General features: G+C 40.9%; 1 protein-coding gene across 1 annotated transcript in view; it reads right to left on the bottom strand.

Moving 5' to 3' along the window:
* The window catches only part of LOC133660511 (collagen alpha-1(XIV) chain-like), a 243,948-nt gene that overhangs the window by 93,286 nt on the left and 131,944 nt on the right, over positions 1 to 18,718 (bottom strand). The window lies entirely within an intron of this gene.

The raw sequence follows: 18,718 nt of genomic DNA, 5'->3' as shown, positions 1-18,718 counted from the left end.
GCTCGCAGTCCTGGCTTGAGGTGAAGGCTAATTAGCTTTTAGCGTAACGTTAGCTCATTTTGCGGTGTGTGTGTGCGTGTGCCTGTGTGTGTGTGCGTGTGCATGTGTGTGTGTGTAGTCTCTTCTATTGCTATTGTACTATTTTTTCAGCTATAGTTACATTAAACATTAGTAATGGAGCAGCCTAGTTTTGAATGACAGGGTCCCTGCTATCACATGTTGATAAAAATATAACATTTACATAATAAAAATCAACTACAGGCTTCCCAAATGCTGTAATAAATTAAGCATGATGAGTTGACTTGAAACTGTTTAATGTTGCACTTTTTATATGTAGAAGAAAAGTTTTGTCATTTTATTTAATCTGAGCAACAACTTGAGGCAGTTTAATGTTGATTAATGTGTGTAGAATTATTATAGTGTTCCCATTGTCAAATGGATAAAGCCATTGTTTACACATTTGGTAAATAAATAGCCAAAAAATTTATATTTTGTTGTTTTCTTACTGTACCGAAAATGAACTGAACCGTGACCTCTGAACCGAGGTACATACCGAACCGAAATTTTTGTGTACCGTTACACCCCTAATTAATACAATTGTATACTGTAACATTGTTCAACCACTAATTACATGAAAACACTTCTCTTCCATCATGGAAGTGAATGTTTGGGACCCTCTACGCAATTTAAATCATTTACAAATTAGAACAACAAGTCAATTCAATTCCTTCACTCGGGCATTAATGAAATACACTTCGGAGCCTGCCGGTAATATTTGCATGGAAAATAAGAGACCAACAAAGTCTGCAGCCAGTCGAGTTGAGGGCAGAGTTCCCATTTCCATTTAGAATAATTGTATTTAAATCAGCTCCTAATGTTTACAGATAAGGATGCCCCAGACAAAATAAAGTCACAAAGGTTGAAAGTCAATGAACTTTCAAAAGTGGAATCTCAGCAAACCTTACCAATGAATACAATTAATCAGGACACCTTTGAACATTTCCAAGAACCTGCTACAAGACAGAACCTTCAAATTATGACAACGATTGATCAAAATATGGCATTTTCTCAATCACAATTATTGATATTTGTTTGATATTTGATGTTTTGTCACTTAAAGGGGAACTGCACTTTTTGTTTTACTTTTGCCTACTGTTCCCAATCATTATGAGAGACATGAACATACATGTCTTTTTTTTTAGAATTTTGAATACGATAAAAAAGATGATGTGGATAATGGGAGTCAGCATTGTAGCCTAGAAAGCCCTCTACAACAACTTAAAAAAATCCCCCAACAACATTTTATATACACACTGTAAGTACATACATTATATAGTAAAAGACACCTCCATAACAATATGTAATATGTTTAATATTTACTTATTTCCACAGCAACGCACGTCCGACTTCCGGCAACAAATGTGTTTTTCCTATTTCAGGAAACAAAAGTGTGTCTACTCTAATCAAGGCAGTTGGGTATTAGAATAATTATGTATAAGTTATCACACAACTCTTATGCTTAAAGGCCATTGCTGTAGTTATTATTAATTGTGCTGAAGTTGTACTTTTCTATCTGTGCAAAGGGACAACTTGCAATCTTGGATTGCGAGTCGTCTCGTATCAGTGTTTGTGTCCAGACCCGGCCTGCTGACTGCCGAGGGCGAACATCGAGTACCTTGACGCAGGCAAAGCAGAGACAGGGCGATATCACGAGTGTCAGCACATTTCCATTTCTGAATAATTATATATTGTGTCAAACGGTGGCTGCCGAAATTACCCCCCTTCCTTCAGAAGCAGCCTCAGTGATGTAACCAGGGACCTCCCAAATAAATAGTGGAGCATGTGGGCTGTGCCTTATGCCGTAGGTTGGAACTGTAACTGAGTGTACAGCCCAATACGTCTCTCCTCATTGAGCAAAATTTAACTCTGTCTCTGCATGATTCCTTGCTTCTTGTCTGTTTAATAAATGTCATCAGTGTTTGAACCTGGCATTGGGTAACAGACAACAAAAATTACTATTTATGAACAAATGAGGATTCACAACCTTATCTTTTTGAAGCTAAATATACAGGGGGTGAACTGCTGCTTCAAGAAGTGAGCACAAACAGAGGGTGAAACGTTGGAGCAGACGGAAGCCGAGACAGTGAGGTCGGGGTGACTTAACGCTGCAAATGTGGACTTGAAGCCAAACTATGCCGACATAAATGGAGTGCTTGACATAACTAAACCTGAAAAAAATGTCCCCAGCCAGCTTGACCAAACGGACAACTGTCCATCAAGTGAGTCACTATAATAGAGCATGGTACATGCAGCACATCATGTTTGTTATTGCAACTACAGTATGTACGCTGCAGAGCTAGCTGTGTAAAAAAACAAACATGAAATGTGGGCTACTACTTTACAGATACTGTAATATGATTGTTCATGTTTTTCCAGTCAGTACAGATTGGTGTCCTATCGCATTGTGTTGTGTATTACAAATGCAAAATCGATTCAGCTGTTGACGCAGTAGCTAGCTTACAGCTAATACTGTAGCCCCAGGTTAGAGCAGAAGAGAAAGAGCAGGCACTGAACTAGGCGGGTTACATTTACAACGATAACTATAGTAAAAACATATTGCACATCATAAGAGACTAAACGTAACTGTTCCTTAATGTCAATGTGGAATAAATTGCATATGGCAGTGCCCGCGCCTTTAGGTATATGACCTGACACCATATAGCCCTCACTCCTGCACATTTAAAACATATAAACCGGTGTTTGTAACACTAGGCACGCAATGAACTATGAATTTGCACCTGTTCGATATATCAATTCATTATTATGTACCCTATTTTCAGTACTATAAGCTTCACTTTTTTCCCACGCTGTGAACCCTGTGCCGTATACAATGCTGCTGCTAATTTACTGCATGTCACATCAGACCAATACAAATGCCGACCGGGTCACTGTGGCCCCATTAAAGTGTTTGTAATAAAGGGATCATATCATGATTTTTTTCGAAATTTAAAACAACTCCTTGTGGTCCACATAATATGTAATGGTGGTTGTTTGGTGAAAAATCTGTTAGAATAATGATGTATAAGTTATCACACAACTCTTATGCTTAAAGGCCGTTGCTATAATTATTAACTATTGTGCTCTTTTCTGCTTCGTGCAAGGGCACACAACTTGTTATCTTCCACGACATATGAGGGGTGGCCTCGCCGCAGATGTTTTCTTTGTTTTAGCCCGCTAACAGCCAAGGACGTACCAGGACCTCAATGAAGATAAGGCGACAGCACGCAGACGAAGCAGACACAAGGCAATTACAAGGTCCCCAGCACATTCCGTCACGTATTGTGCGTACTGGAGCTGCTTTGCATAATGTGTGACCACTCCCTTTAGAGGCAGCCTCAGTGATGTTAACTAGGGAACTCCTGAATAAATAGAGCAGCGCGGGGGCTGTACCTTAGAGCATTGTGGGAGACTGTAACTGAGTGTGCAGCCCCAAACGTTTCTCCTAATAAGTAAGATTGGACTCTCTCTCTGCCTGATTCCTTCTTCTTGTCTTGTGTAATAGATAGTTCGGTGTTTGAACCTGACAAAATCTGCATGGATTTTTTTTTTACAGACCTATTTTCTAGCCACTTTTTTGCTCCCTTTCAAAACAGTTGGTCTTGAGAGGCGGAGTTGTGAGAAAATGAACTTTTCCTTACCACATGCTCTCACGCTGAGTGAGCCTTTGCCCCCGCCTTGCTTTTATTTTGCACTATGGACATTGGTAACCGCCACCAGCTGCCACCTGTTTTGGATGACTCTCACCACAACACGACATCCCAGACGACCTAGAGAGACCAGCGTGCTCACCGTGGTTTGTTGTCGGCACCAAGGAAGGAGACAAAGTTGTCGCCAGACGAGAGAGAGAGAGGAACATAGCATGGCTGACGTACAGGTCTGAAAATATACGCTGGCTAAAACTTCTACCGAGTTTAACTTTCTAATGCTAAATCCTGGATGTATACCATGTATATATATATACAATAAAATACTTTTCTATTCTATATAATGTAAATAACTACATGGCACAGCTGTTTCGAGTTGTAAACAGAGCCGATACAGTAAGCTACGCTACGAGCTACATCGCGGACGTAATAATAGATTATATTACTTACTCATTCATTATCAAACACAGTAGGCACTAACCCAATTAAATGCAGTTTTTAGGAAATCATTCTTTATTTTGCCGCAGGACGGTGATGCTACTGTCTTACATTAAAAAGCTAAACTAGCTACGTATCATTCACACATTTCTAACCTACTGTTGATACTTACAGTTTCATTGTCTCCTCCAATGCCATAAAGAGTAGGCACTGACTCCGCCATAAAAATAGCTTCTGGGAAAATCCATTTTTATATTGCTGCAGGTTCGTGAAGTAGGAATCTTCAAAGTTGTTTGCACACACGAAGAGCTACTTCTTCCGAGTTGAAGGCACATTGCCGCAAAACAAAAAATTTTGCGAAGCACTTCTTACTTTTCCAGATGAGACTAGAGATTTGAATACTGTCCTGTTTTAGGTTATAGTTAAAGTTAAAGTCCCATTTAACCCCCAATTCCTACCCTTGATGCTGAGTGCCAAGCAGGGAGGCAATGGGTCCCATTTATGGGTCCCACTTTTTGTAGCCTTTGGTATGACTCGGCCGGGGTTTAAACTCACGACCTTCCAGTCTCAGGGTGGACACTCTAACCACAAAGCCACTGAGCTGTATTACAACCCATAACAGAGCATTTTCGTTCTTCGGGACGTATCTTGGGCGTGTTGTCATGCGGACTACATATGGTGCTATGTGAAATAAAAATGTCGGACGCGCGCAAGGCAGTTTGTGTAGATTTATACCATATATGGATATTCCGCTGACGTTGTTCCCAATTTGTGACGTCACCAATTGTGCACATTCCTAACAGCTTGTTTGGCTGAAGTAGAAAAGGAAGGCAAAATTGTTTTATAAATATCTCCGCAATGCTTCCACAGTTTGATTTCAAATGTTCAGGACTTATGCAGATCCCAGATGCACAACATCAGGTACCAAAATGTAAGAAAATAATTTTTGCATGATAGGGGCCCTTTAAATCAAACATACTCACACAATCATTCAGTCAGCCACTTAGCATGTTATTGACTCACCTTTGCCATGGTGAAGAAACAACGAAATGCATACGAACAGCCTCAAAGCCAAAGACGATCACCCCGGCCATCGACAAAAGTAAACAGCGGAACGGAAATCCACCACCACTAACGGGCCCCCTGGCAGGACGGGCGACTAATTACGGTAATTATATATAAAATACATTTTTGGGGTAAAAAAAAATCTTAACAGGTGCGCACACCTTCCTTAATTGTCCCTTCATGAATTTACGCACATACTGTACACCAGGACATGTTCTAGGTTGGCTACTGTATATATGTAGCCAGTCAAGAAATAAATGTAGTCACACTGTTTTTTTGTTTTTTTCACGTACACCCTATGACAATTGGCTTACCACAATTTGGGAACCGAGTATATATAGTAAAAATGATGAATCTGTTCTTACTACTTTGATTGATTGGCTAATTATGAAGACATTTGTTTGAGCGCCGTCATTTCTCACTTACTGCCCACAGCCCACTCTGATTAGTATTTATAGTTCACGGCGCTCCATGTGACCTTTTTATAATGACACGAACAATTGCAAAAATCTATCCACACAAGTGCCCCTGTCAATTAACACTTTATTTTCTAATGCTTCTTGTGTTTTTACTGGAGTGTCCGTATTATTTCTGGAAGCATAGCTACAGTAAGTTTCAGGGTTTTTATTTTTGGCTGGAACTAAAAGACAAATAAATCAGCTTGAACCTCCAAATATATTCTAAGTCCTACCCTATAGGCTCAAGTACTGAGTAACTGATGAGTAACTGTCCGTTTAACGATGACGGCAACAAATAATGCACAAAAACATAAAAATAGCAATGAGCAAATTCAGAGCCAGGAATATCTCTTAAGCAACTAAAACAATAATATATATTAAATAATAATACATTAACATTAAAAAAAATTAAGGCAAATTGAGCCACAATAACTTAGCAACACCATAGGCTCAGTAGGCAGAGATTACAAAGGAAAATAACAAAGCCTTTATGCAAACCATAAACAGATAGGTGTGGGCTGCACCTGGGAACACACTGTGCACTTCAAATTGGTGTTTTTATGCATGCGTGAGTGTGTGTGCGACTGTGCGTGTCTATGAGGCTGCAGTGCGTTAATAAATGTCCCCACACATTTGACAGTGATTCATAGCAGGGAAGCTAACATCAGCCTACGGTGACAGCCAAAATATCTACTAACGTTACTTACCGCGATGTGCTTCCTCAAATTTGACGTTGAGTTCATGTAAGCTTAAGCATGTTGTTGTTTTGCCGCTGAAACTTTATGTTTCCAGGCGGTCACTTGACCACCTGCTCTGTTTGATTGGTGAAATGGAGTCAAACGTCACCAGTGACTGCATTTCATTGGTGAAACGGAGTCAAACGTCACCAGTGACTGTATTTGATTGGTGAAACACAGGCATGTGATAGATCCTACTTTGAAGGTCTGTCTGACAAACCAAAACAAACAAAGCGTGCATTAACAGATCGATAACAATCAGTAGCGAGTAGCGAGCTGAATGTAGATAAATGGAGCGGAGTAAAAGTAGCGTTTATTCTCTATAAATATACTCAAGTAAAAGTAAAAGTATGTTGCATTAAAACTACTCTTAGAAGTACAATTTATCCCAAAAGTTACTCAAGTGGATGTAACGGAGTAAATGTAGTGTGTTACTACCCACCTCTGCCTATAGGATATGGTAAATCATGATAAGTTAATAAACCACACGATTTTCCAATAAAACTAGTCAAAAATGTTTGTAATAATAATTAAAATGTTGAAAATAATAACAATAATAATAGTTATTATTAGTAATCAAAAAATATTAATGACTTTGATAATAATTATGAGGACATTTGTAGAGAAACGGTATGGCAATTTCTAATAAGAAAAACAATGTTTACTAAATGTTTCAATAGAAAAACTGTTCCCCAGAGTTGTTTTTTTTGCTGAAAACAAAACAATAATTAAATATATATGTGGTTTGTACCTGCATGTTTATTTATAGAACACAATTCGTACTGAAGGCAATTCAAAGTGCTTTACAGATGCATAAAATGACCACTGGATAGCAAAAAAAGTATACAATGTTATTATTTTATACCACTTAAGTTTGAGTTCATGTTATAAAAATTAATAATAACAGTCCTTAGAGTAAGGGCTGCATGTTTTGACACATTTTCATATTTCTACATGAAGGGGCAGAAATGTCTGAAATATAAGAAGTCACAACAATAAATTTAATTTTTTGGCAATAATGATCAAATAAAAAATGTACTCCACAGAAATCCTAATTTCTCAATCTATAGAATATTATAGGTGGTCATTGTTATTAAAGCATTGTACTGTAATATACTTTAGATAGCATCAGAGTACTGTATATGTATTGAATAAAATACATGGTCTGAAAATCCTATGGAGTGTCGCCAAATGATTTCTCCCAAAGAGAGTAAGCGCTTTTCTCCCTTTCACTCACTCACTCCAGTGACCTGGTAAGAAAATATGTGTCTCAAAGGATGGCCAAGTTGGCAAACAAAAGAGGACTATATTTCAACATAACAGTGATTAATGAAGCAGTCATCAAACAACTGTCAAACAACTAAGTAATCATTTGATAATGAAAATGTGTTTTTTATTTTGTCTTAAAAAATGCTTTTGTAAAATTGACTTTTGAAAAAGAAGGGATGTCTTACATTCAGAGATGTCTAATATTTGGGTCAATATGGTAAGAATTTAAATCCTGTATTACAGTACGATTGATGTGACAAAGCTTTATTTTGTGAGACTGAATGTTCTTAATGAACATAACGCTAGTCTGGCCCTATACGCTTCATTGCTAATTAAGTATGGTCCAATTAAAAAAGCAGGCCCTACCTTTCATTAGAACAAAAGTCCCTGAATCCAGGCGACGATCCGGATTACAACTTTTATCCATAGGGAATTTATTTTTTTGAAATGCCGTGAATCCTCTTCTCAGTAGAGATGTATACCGAGTACCCATATTTTTAGGTACTGGTTCCTAATTGGGTCGGTCCATTCACCGTTAAAATTCTGGACTAATGATACGGCTATTGGTACTTTTTTTTAAGCTGACTGTCGTAACTATGACACGTCTAAGCTTTTACATTCATTCAGGTGCCGCTGCAAAACATAAACAAGCCAATCAGAGTCGAACCCCTTCCGGTAAAGCGGTATGCTAAAGTAAACACAACTACAAATTTACATGCCATCGAAATCGCGGACGGAATCAGTGTTGGCTAAAAACAGGATACGTCCCCAGCCAGTTGCGGAAATTGCCGTAATGTGACTGAAATGCTGTCATTGAGAGGAAAAGGGGAATCAACACTCACCTCCATGGAGCCGACACACGACAGCACTACACGGTGCACCCAAGACTAAAAAAGCAGGTGTTGATAAAAGACTTACATGCAAAAGAAGGTTAACTTAATGCCAAAAAGACTGCAATAAAGATGCATTTTTTTAACATCTCTAATTACACCAATTAAACATTGTACCGATAAGAGTATCGGTAAATACGGGTATCGATAACGAATATCGATAATGGTATCGTATCGATTAAATCCAAACAATATACATCCTTACTTGTCAGTCTTCTACTCTCGTTGTCTTTGTAGTTGGAGGGCAGCTAGCATACACATACCAGAACAGTGGTTCTTAACCTGGGTTCGATCGAACCCTAGGGGTTCGGTGAGTCGGGCTCAGGGGTTCAGCGGAAGTCAAGACACCCCCGACTCATCGTGTAAATAAAAACTTCTCCTTTTTGGCGCATTACGGATACAACAACAGCAGAAGTCACACTGATTTGCAGGTGTGTAATTTGTTGTGAGTTTACGCACTGTGTTGGTTTTGTTCTTTGAACAAGGTGATGTTCATGCACGGTTCATTTTGTGCACCAGTAATAAAACATGGTAACACTTTAGTATGGGGAACATATTCACCATTAATTAGTTGCTTATTAACATGCAAATTAGTAACATATTGGCTCTTAACTAGTCATTATTAAGTACTTATTAATGCCTTATTCGGCATGACCTTATTATAACCCTAACCCTCTAACCCTGGCCCTAACCCTCTAACCCTAACCCAAACCCTAACCCTAACCAAATAACTCTAAATTAAGTTTTTGTTACTTAGTATATGTTCCCAGAGTGTCCAAAAAACTCTAAATTAAGTCTTTGTTACTTAGAATTTGTTCCCCATACTAAAGTGTCACCAAAAACATATACCGTAATTTCCGGACTATAAGCCGCACCTGACTATAAGCCGCACCAGCTAAATTTAGGGGAAAATACAGATTGCTCCATATATAAGCCGCACCCGACTTGTTCTGAAGGTTTGCATATTTCTGTAAAATGTCCGTTTTAGTTCTATATATAGATCATTTCTGTTAAGGGATTATTATTATTATTTATTTCCATTTCATATGTGTTGTTTAGGAAGGTGAAATGTATTTTCTTTAGATTGTTTAACCGTTGCTACGGTTACGGTTGCCATGGTTACGGGCACTTCCGTTTCCGCCGGCAGGTAAAAAAAGTGTTTAAAAGGAGCTCCAGCATTGACAGGCGGCGGAGCGTCGGTAATACTACCTGGAGATAGAGTTCACCACAGTTGCAGATCAGATAAGTAACTAGTACTCTAAGCGTTGTATTTAAGTTTGTTATAAGTGACTGTTAAGTGCCAGTGCACTAGTTTAAGTTTAAAGACGTTTTGGGCGCTTCACGTTGCCAGTAGGAGGTGAAGCGCATGCTAACCGCTAGTTAGCTCACCGCAGCTCGCACCTGTGTTTGTTGGCTGCAACGTGACTTCACGAACGCCAGGTTCAGTCACGTTCGGACTAAGTTTAGTTAAGAGACACTCTCCCCTGGGACTATTTATTGTTTGGAGAACGTTGTAGAGTTTAGTTGTGTGCTACCGCGGCTACCTTGCTGCGAGGGAAGTGGACAGCGCGAGGTACGAGTGTTAGTGGCTCGCGCTCACGGGCTAGTCGACAGGGAGGTGACCCAGGACGAGGCTGGTTCTCCTCTCGCTCCAGACTAGACTCGTGAGGGAGCTGAGAGGAAGCACGGCCGAGACCCCCCCCCCCCCCCCCCTTCTCTACTCTACAACGGGAGGTGTCCCCCTTCTCCAACGCCCCCTTTGTATCCAGCATTTGCAACTCACCACCCCCACCCCTACGTGCACCAACGATACAGCAGGACCACAACAGACTATCTTCTGGCCCAGCCAAGGGGCCCAGGTTGGACTGTGTGTGTGTTGTGTAATTGGTTTAGTGCGGGAGGTTTCATTGGGGAGGTAGCGTGTGAGTGGTGATGAGTGTAAGTGTAATTAATGTGTGTTTATTATTGTCTGATTATTGTATATTATATGATATAGTAAATTGGTTAACTATATAAGTGGTGTCCTCTCACTCTCTCCTAGACTATCTTTATTTGGTAATAGTGAAAATTAGAGCATCCCCCTAAAGTAAATATACAGTCCTTTACAGGCTCCCGAACACGACTATAAGCCGCAGGGTTTTGATGTGTAATTACCGTAGTATATAGGGGTTCCTGCTACCACGGAGGGGATTGTCGGGACAGAGATGACTGTTTGGGAACGCAAATCGTCCCATTTATTAACAATAAATCTTTCAATCATTCAATCAAACTTTCACATCTTTGACATGGCGAACAGCATTCTTGCAGAGTACAAATAATACACCGGTGCAAATTAATACAAAGTGCTCGCCTGTACGTTATCAAATTAACCAGCCTACCGGTATATGAAAAGTCAGTCTTTAATCATTGTGTCATCGTCTTCCTCCTGCGTACTAAAACCACCGAAATCCTCTTCGTCGGTGTCGGAGAAGAACAGGCCGTAAATAAGCCGCACCCTTGTATAAGCCACAGGGACCAGAACGAGGGGAAAAAGTAGCGGCTTATAGTCCGGAAATAACTTTGTCTTGAATTTGAAAAAAAAGGAGGGTTCGGTGAATGCGCATATGAAACTGGTGGGGTTCGGTACCTCCAACAAGGTTAAGAACCACTGTACTAGAAGTTGAGGTTCATAAACTAAATACAAGGTAACGTTAAGGCCCACATTCTCGTCCATTTCGGACATTTCCTGAAACGTCCATGAAGATCTGTCCACAACATGTTTCTAACCAACCAACTAACTATTGCATGACTTGCAGGTGGTGTGGCAGGATGTCAGGCATAATTGGAAAATGTATAGTACCGGTATATGGTATAATGCTGAAAGGGCTTTGAATTGCACAAAAAGTCTTCACAAGCACCTACAGTATGTTGCTGAGCAAACATCCAGTTCTGAAAAGAAATGTAGCTGCTGAACCTTTCCCTTTGGAACATGTTGGAGGATGGCAGACATCAGCCACAGTTTCATATTACATATCCTCGCCTCCAGTCAACCTGAAAGGTGTGTGAGAGTGGAGATCATGATCCTTACTGCTGTTTCTCTGTATTCACATCACACACTTGCCTGGTTACCACTACATGCAAGGGCTGTTAGACTAATTAAAAGCTATATGGCTGTCTCATCTCATGGTTCTTATACTAGTGTGAGAATAAATCGAGCATATTTTAAATGTAAATGTGTGGGAGTGACAGAGATAGGCCCATATGCTTCTGCTTTCTAATGCCTTATAAATCCTGCCAACAGTTAATTATTCTGTACCGAACTAAAACAAATTATTGGAACACATCCACAGCTTTTTTTTAATTTATTTTTTTACACACAGCTGTCAGAAATGACAAACGATCGAGCACTTGGCCTATAAAGAGTCATGTTGTCAGATATCTGCCAGTGGTACATCTGTTTCTACACTGTCCTGGGATCACACATGGCGAGAGTGGAATTACAGAAGCCAGCCAGGTTGAAAGTGAAACATGGCGATGAGCAGAGGGGACGGGTGGTCCAGGAGGTCAGACATGGAACGATGGTTATGTGCAGAATAAATTTAAGATAAAGAATGTGGGAAGGAAGTCGAAAAGAGGGTTAAAAATAAGAATAAATAGACAGAATGATACAAACGTGCAGTAGATTATGGTTCAATTAAACAGAGAAGCACTGTTCTGTGTAAAGTAAGCCTTGTCTGTTTGGATTAGACTTCTTTTATGAGACCACCAGTTATCTCATCATCAGCGCGGGTGTGAGAGATAAAAAAAAATACTTGAAAATAATCTTTTCTTGTCTTAGCCTGCAAAGCCTTGCCGCGTCTCCAACCTTTGTTCTTGCAGTAAGATATTTTTACCTTTGCCAAGGAGCTTATGTTTTTGTTGTTGGTTTGCCAGTCTCTCAGCAGGATTATAGCTAAAAAAAAAACAACAACTATTGGGGGTGTTTTCAAGAAACTGGAAGAAATTGGGGCACACCAATAAAACATGGTTGAAGAGGAACTGAATTTTTTGGGAATTTTGCCTATTATTCACTATCCCAATGTAAGACAAGAACACATACGTTGGTTGTTTTTGTGCTTTGTAATTCGTAAAATACGGCAAGTACGATGTGGTTTATAATGTATCTAATGGGAGTCATCTCATGCGCCATAAAGCCCTCTTGAAAATATCCAGAAAACGCTAAAAATACTAAATTTACATCTTGTGACCTGAATATAAACCAAGTATTAGCGATATAGTTACGATAAGCGCTAACGCAGACAAAACACTAGAAACACTACAAAGATGGAGGCGAATCATCCAGACATGCCCGTGTTTCTCCTTCTTCTACATGTATAGGCGCTTGTAGAAATCACACATGAATAACTTGAAGGCCTACTGAAACCCACTACTACCGACCACGCAGTCTGATAGTTTATATATCAATGATGAAATCTTAACATTGCAACACGTGCCAATACGGCCGGGTTAACTTATAAAGTGCAATTTTAAATTTCCCGGGAAATATCCGGCTGAAAACGTCTCGGTATGATGACGTTTGCGCGTGACGTCACGGATTGAACGGAAGTATTGGGACACCATTGTGTCCCAATACAAACAGCGTCTGTTTTCATCGAAAAATTCCACAGTATTCTGGACATCTGTGTTGGTGAATCTTTTGCAATTTGTTTAATGAACAATGGAGACAGCAAAGAAGAAAGCTGTAGGTGGGATCGGTGTATTAGCGGCTGGCTGCAGCAACACAACCAGGAGGACTTTGAGTTGGATAGCAGACGCGCTATCCGACGCTAGCCGCTGACCGCACCAATGATCGGGTGAAGTCCTTCATCGCGCCGCAGATCGCTGGAACGCAGGTGAGCACGGGTGGTGATGAGCAGATGAGGGCTGGCGTAGTTGGAGAGCTAATGTTATTAGCATAGCTCTGTAGAGGTCCCATAGCTAAGTTAGCTTCAATGGCGTCGTTAGCAACAGCATTGCTAGGCTTCGGCAGGCTGGGCAGCATTAACCGTGTGGTTACAGGTCCAGGGTTTGGTTCGGTGTCTCCTGATAGTAGAAGTAATAGTACTTCTGTCTATCCTTCCAGTCAGGGGCATGTTTCTTCTGTTTCTATCCGCAGTTAAGCACGATGATATCACGTTAGCTCCGAAGCTAAAGTGCTTCACCGATGTATTGTCGTGGAGATAAAAGTCACTGTGAATGTCCATTTCGCGTTCTCGACTCTCATTTTCAAGAGGATATAGTATCTGAAGTGGTTTAAAATACAAATCCGTGATCCACTATAGAAAAAGGAGAAAGTGTGGAATCCATTGAGCCCTTGTACCTAAGTTACGGTCAGAGTGAAAAAAGATACACCCTGGCGTCCTGCAATGCACTCTAATCCTTCACTGTCACTTTCCTCATCCACAAATCTTTCATCCTCGCTCAAATTAATGGGGTAATCGTCGCTTTCTCGGTCCGAATCGCTCTCGCTGCTGGTGTAAACAATGTGCAGATGTGAGGAGCTCTTCAACCTGTGACGTCACGCTACTTCCGGTACAGGCAAGGCTTTTTTATCAGCGACCAAAAGTTGCAAACTTTATCGTCAATGTTCTCTACTAAATCCTTTCAGCAAAAATATGGCAATATCGCGAAATGATCAAGTATGACACATAGAATGGATCTGCTATCCCCGTTTAAATAAGAAAATCTCATTTCAGTAGGCCTTTAAGAGAAGGAAACACGCGATTGCAGCTATTTCGGATACACCACATCTTATATTGCAACATAGCAATGTCGAGCGACGGTTTTGGATAAGGCCTGGATGAACGGCAGCTTGGTGGGATATGTTTGTCAACGAGTGTGTTGTGCCAGAGGAATGGCAAGAGAACCTTCCAATGTCCAGGTCAGCTGTGATTCGAAAAACTTTGTTCATTTGTCGAAGGGGAGACAACGAGAATGCGGGCTCCCGTGGATGTGATAAAAAAGATAGAGTGTACTTTGTATTATTTGGCCGACGAGGGAAGACTTCAGAAAACAGCGAATGCATTTGGACTGGCAAAGCAGACTGTATCAGACGTGTAGGTCCAAATCTTTGGTGCTTGAGCTGGCCTCCACCGGCGAGGGGTAGCACTCGAGAAATTGCGACAGAATGTCCCCATACTTCGATGGCGAGGACTCCCAGTCAATGTTTTTTGCTGCTATGGAGGTTTTGTAATCGTTTGTTACTTTCAGTAACAACTCCACCTCTTCGTCAAAGAAATCCCTCTTCTTGGTCACACTCACAGCCATTTTCGGTATCTTTGCACAGCAAGTCGGAGATAAGAAATCGAAATGAAGATCTTGCTTGCATCTCTTCAATGTTTGTATGCCGGGCAATGATACACTTCCAGGTCAGAGGTGGCTAAAATATGCGCGTCTGCCATTTCCCGCGCATGCCCACTAGGTCGCGTTGCGCCTGCGGACGGAGGGGGGAGGAGGTCTTAACCCAAAGCTTAAACGATAGCATTGTGTGTGTGTGGACAGGGAAAAGGTTAGGTTGGTTATACCCTGTATAACCTTAGCTGTCTTAGTGTAGAGGCAACCTAAGACTAGATCTCATATATGAACACTATTTTTATCTATATCGACAAAAAGTGCAGTTACATCGTATGGCCACCAGGTGCCATCTTGCGCAATTCTTACATTTGTTTCGTTTAGCTCTTATGTCCATAAGGTGCCATCTTGCCCAATTTCCATATTTATTTTTATTTATTTATGTTATTACTTTGTTTCTGCCTTATTCATTTGTTTACAATGCATGTATTGTTTTCATATGCACATTAAATTTCTTACACAGTTTTCTTATCAACAATAATGTTTCTTCTACAAAGAAAATCATTTTAATGTGTTTTTTAATTTTTGTATTAAAACTTGGTTAAAAGATTTCAGTATGAGTACTTTTTGAAAACGTTGAGCATATTTAAAAATAGTGCGATAATAATGATAACACAAGGTCACAATAACCTTACTGTGATAAGAAATGTTCATACCGTGACATCCCTAGTTTGTGGTACCTATTTTTTGTTTAACCTTTTTGAGGATTATAATTGGTTCTTCATCTGAACGGGAAGATATGAACATCACATATCTTTGTGTGCCATTTATAGCAAACATTGTACAGTAAGTGATTGTTTTATTATGTTTGTAGTTTGTACATCTTGTTTAGAACTTAGCAATATTGATACATGCTGCGTAGTGTTTCACTAAAGTGTAATCTGTTTATCAGTCAGCTCCTAAAATTTACATTCAGGCTAAAAAAATATAAGGTTATGGATCATAATTTGTCCCAAAGTAGTCTATGTCATTTTTCATAAAATCTGCCATAAGTAGTAGGGTTGTTATTGTTATGCGATTGTTGTAATGCGTCTGTGAATTTAATACGCCACCGTAAGCTTAAAATGAGCAAAATACATAAATATTATGTTGTCATTAATGTACCTGTTACTACATTACACATACTTACAGCGTGTATATGAAACGATGATGAAGGCTTTTGGATGTTTTTAGAAGTCTTTATATGCGAAAAAGAGCGAATCACATTTGCTCTATTGTTAGCGGACTTTTGCTAGCGTTTATTCACGAGTTAGAATGCATTAAAACAATTCATCATGAGTTCTTGTCTCCCTCCATAGTGAATGATAGATCAAATTCTAAAAAAGTGCAGTTCCTCTTATGGCATGAAGTGCATTACTAACATACAGGATGCAAATGTCTGCTTTGATGACCACAAAAACAACCCCAGTGCCAGACTCGAACCATCGCCTGATTACACACCCTTCAGCTTAACCTCAGCAACAGGGCCACACAGTTTCCCAGGGCGGGTACTAAGGGACTGTGCCCAGCATCTGACTGAGATGCTAACTGACTTTTTTAACAACTCGTTCTAACTACCTTCTGTTCCGATCTGCTTGAAGACAGCGGTCATCATTCTCCTACCATAGAGCTCCACAGGGACAGACATGTCTGAAAGACTATCGGCCAGAAACCCTCACTCCGATAGCCATGAAATGCTTAGAGAAGCTGCTCATGGGCCAGATTAAGACTCCCATCGATGTCATTGTGGACCCTCATCAGCATGTATACAGGGCATCTTAGGGAGCCATCTCATCAGTGGTCCACATAGCCCTCCCCCACCTGGAGAGCAGAGACTTCTATGTCCGCCTGCTTTTCCTGGTCTTCACCTCCACCTTAAACGCCATCATCCCACAGATCCTGGTGAAGAAGCTGGAGACACTAGGGTTGAGTGCTTCACTGTAGGGGAACTGGGTCCCAGACTTCCTGACCAACAGGATCCACAACACAGTCTCCTCTTCTGCCACCCTTAGCACTGGCTCCCCCCAGGGATGTGTGCTGAGTCCTCTCCTCTTCACACTACTGACCTATGACTGCACTGCGAAACACCCCAGCTTTCATGTCAACTTTGTGAAAGACACAGCAGTAGTGTGACACACCACAAAGAGTCAGAATAGGGATAGGAGGTAAAACATCTGTATTACAAAAATAGCGCTGTTATGCGTGTTTACACTATGTCCAAGCTCCTCTGTACAACAGGAACACTATTGATTTCAGGAATTTGCTGCATAAATGTTAGTCTTTCCCAAGTTTTGAACTGAACTCGGAGGACGGTTTGGTGTCATTTCCGGGCTGAATTTGGCCCACGGGCCACCAGCTGATAAGCTTTGGTCTAGGGCAGGGGTCGGCAACCTTTACCATTCAAAGAGCCATTTTGACCCGTTTCACAAATTAAAGAAAATAATGGGAGCCACAAAACTCTTTTGAAATTTAAAATGAAATAACACTGCATACAAAGTTTTTTTTTGCTTTGTGCTATGTATAAACCAGGGGTCTCAGACACGCGGCCCGCACCTTAATATGAAAATTTAATGTTAATGCGGCCCGCAAGTTTTATATGAATGGCGCTTGACAGCGTCATACTTGCCAACCCTCCCGATTTTTCCGGGAGACTCCCGAATTTCAGGGCAACTATTCTCTCGAATGTCTGCTGATTTTCACCCAAACAACAATAATATGGGGGTGCCGTGATGGCACAGCAATTAACGCCCGTGGCGAAGTTGGTAGAGTGGCCGTGTCAGCAATCGGAGGGTTGCTGGTTACTGGGGTTCAATCCCCACCTTCTACCATCCTAGTCACGTCCGTTGTGTCCTTGGGCAAGACACTTCACCCTTGCTCCTGATGGCTGCTGGTTAGCGCCTTGCATTGCAGCTCCCGCCATCAGTGTGTGAATATGTGTGTGAATGGGTGAATGTGGAAATACTGTCAAAGCGCTTTGAGTACTTTGAGGGTAGGAAAGCGCTATACAAGTATAACTCATTTATCATTTATCATTTATAAACAGCGTGCCAGCCCAGTCACATGTTATATGAGGCTTCTGCAGACACATATGAGTGACTGCAAGGCATACTTAGTCAACAGCCATACAGATCACACTGAGGGTGGCGATATAAACAACTTTAACACTCTTACTAATATGCGCCACAATGTGAACCCACACCAAACAAGAATGACAAACACATTTCGGGAGAAATCCGCACCGTAACACAACATAAACACAACAGAACAAATACCCAGAATCACATGCATGCCTAACTTTTCCGGGCTACATTATACACCCCCCCGCTACCACCAAACCCCGCCCACCTCAACCGACGCACGGAGGGGGTGAGGGGTTGATGTGCAGGGGGCAAGGTTGTGGGGGCGGGGTTTGGTGGTAGCGGGGGGTGTATAATGTAGCCCGGAAGAGTTAGGGGATTCTGGGTATTTGTTATTTTGTGTGTATGTTGTGTTACGGTGCGGATGTTCTCCCGAAATCTGTTTGTCATTCTTGTTTGGTGTGGGTTCAAATTGTGGCGCATATTAGTAGGAGTGTTAAAGTTGTTTATATTGCCACCCTCAGTGTGATCTGTATGGCTGTTGACCAAGTTTGCCTTGCTGTCACTTACGTGTGCAGGCGGAGGCCACATACAACATGTGACTGTGCTGGCACGATGTTTATACAAGTTGTAGAGGGCGTTAAATGCTGTGCCATCACGGCACACCCTCAATATCGTTGTCCGGGTCAAAATCGGAGAATGTTGGCCCCGGAGAGGCACTGAAATCCGGAA

The sequence above is a fragment of the Entelurus aequoreus genome, linkage group LG11 (genome assembly GCF_033978785.1).
Source record: "Entelurus aequoreus isolate RoL-2023_Sb linkage group LG11, RoL_Eaeq_v1.1, whole genome shotgun sequence".
In the NCBI taxonomy this organism is placed as follows: Eukaryota; Metazoa; Chordata; class Actinopteri; order Syngnathiformes; family Syngnathidae; genus Entelurus; species Entelurus aequoreus.
The sequence above is the reverse complement of the archived record's forward strand: the minus strand, read 5'-3'. Positions and strand labels throughout refer to the sequence as shown.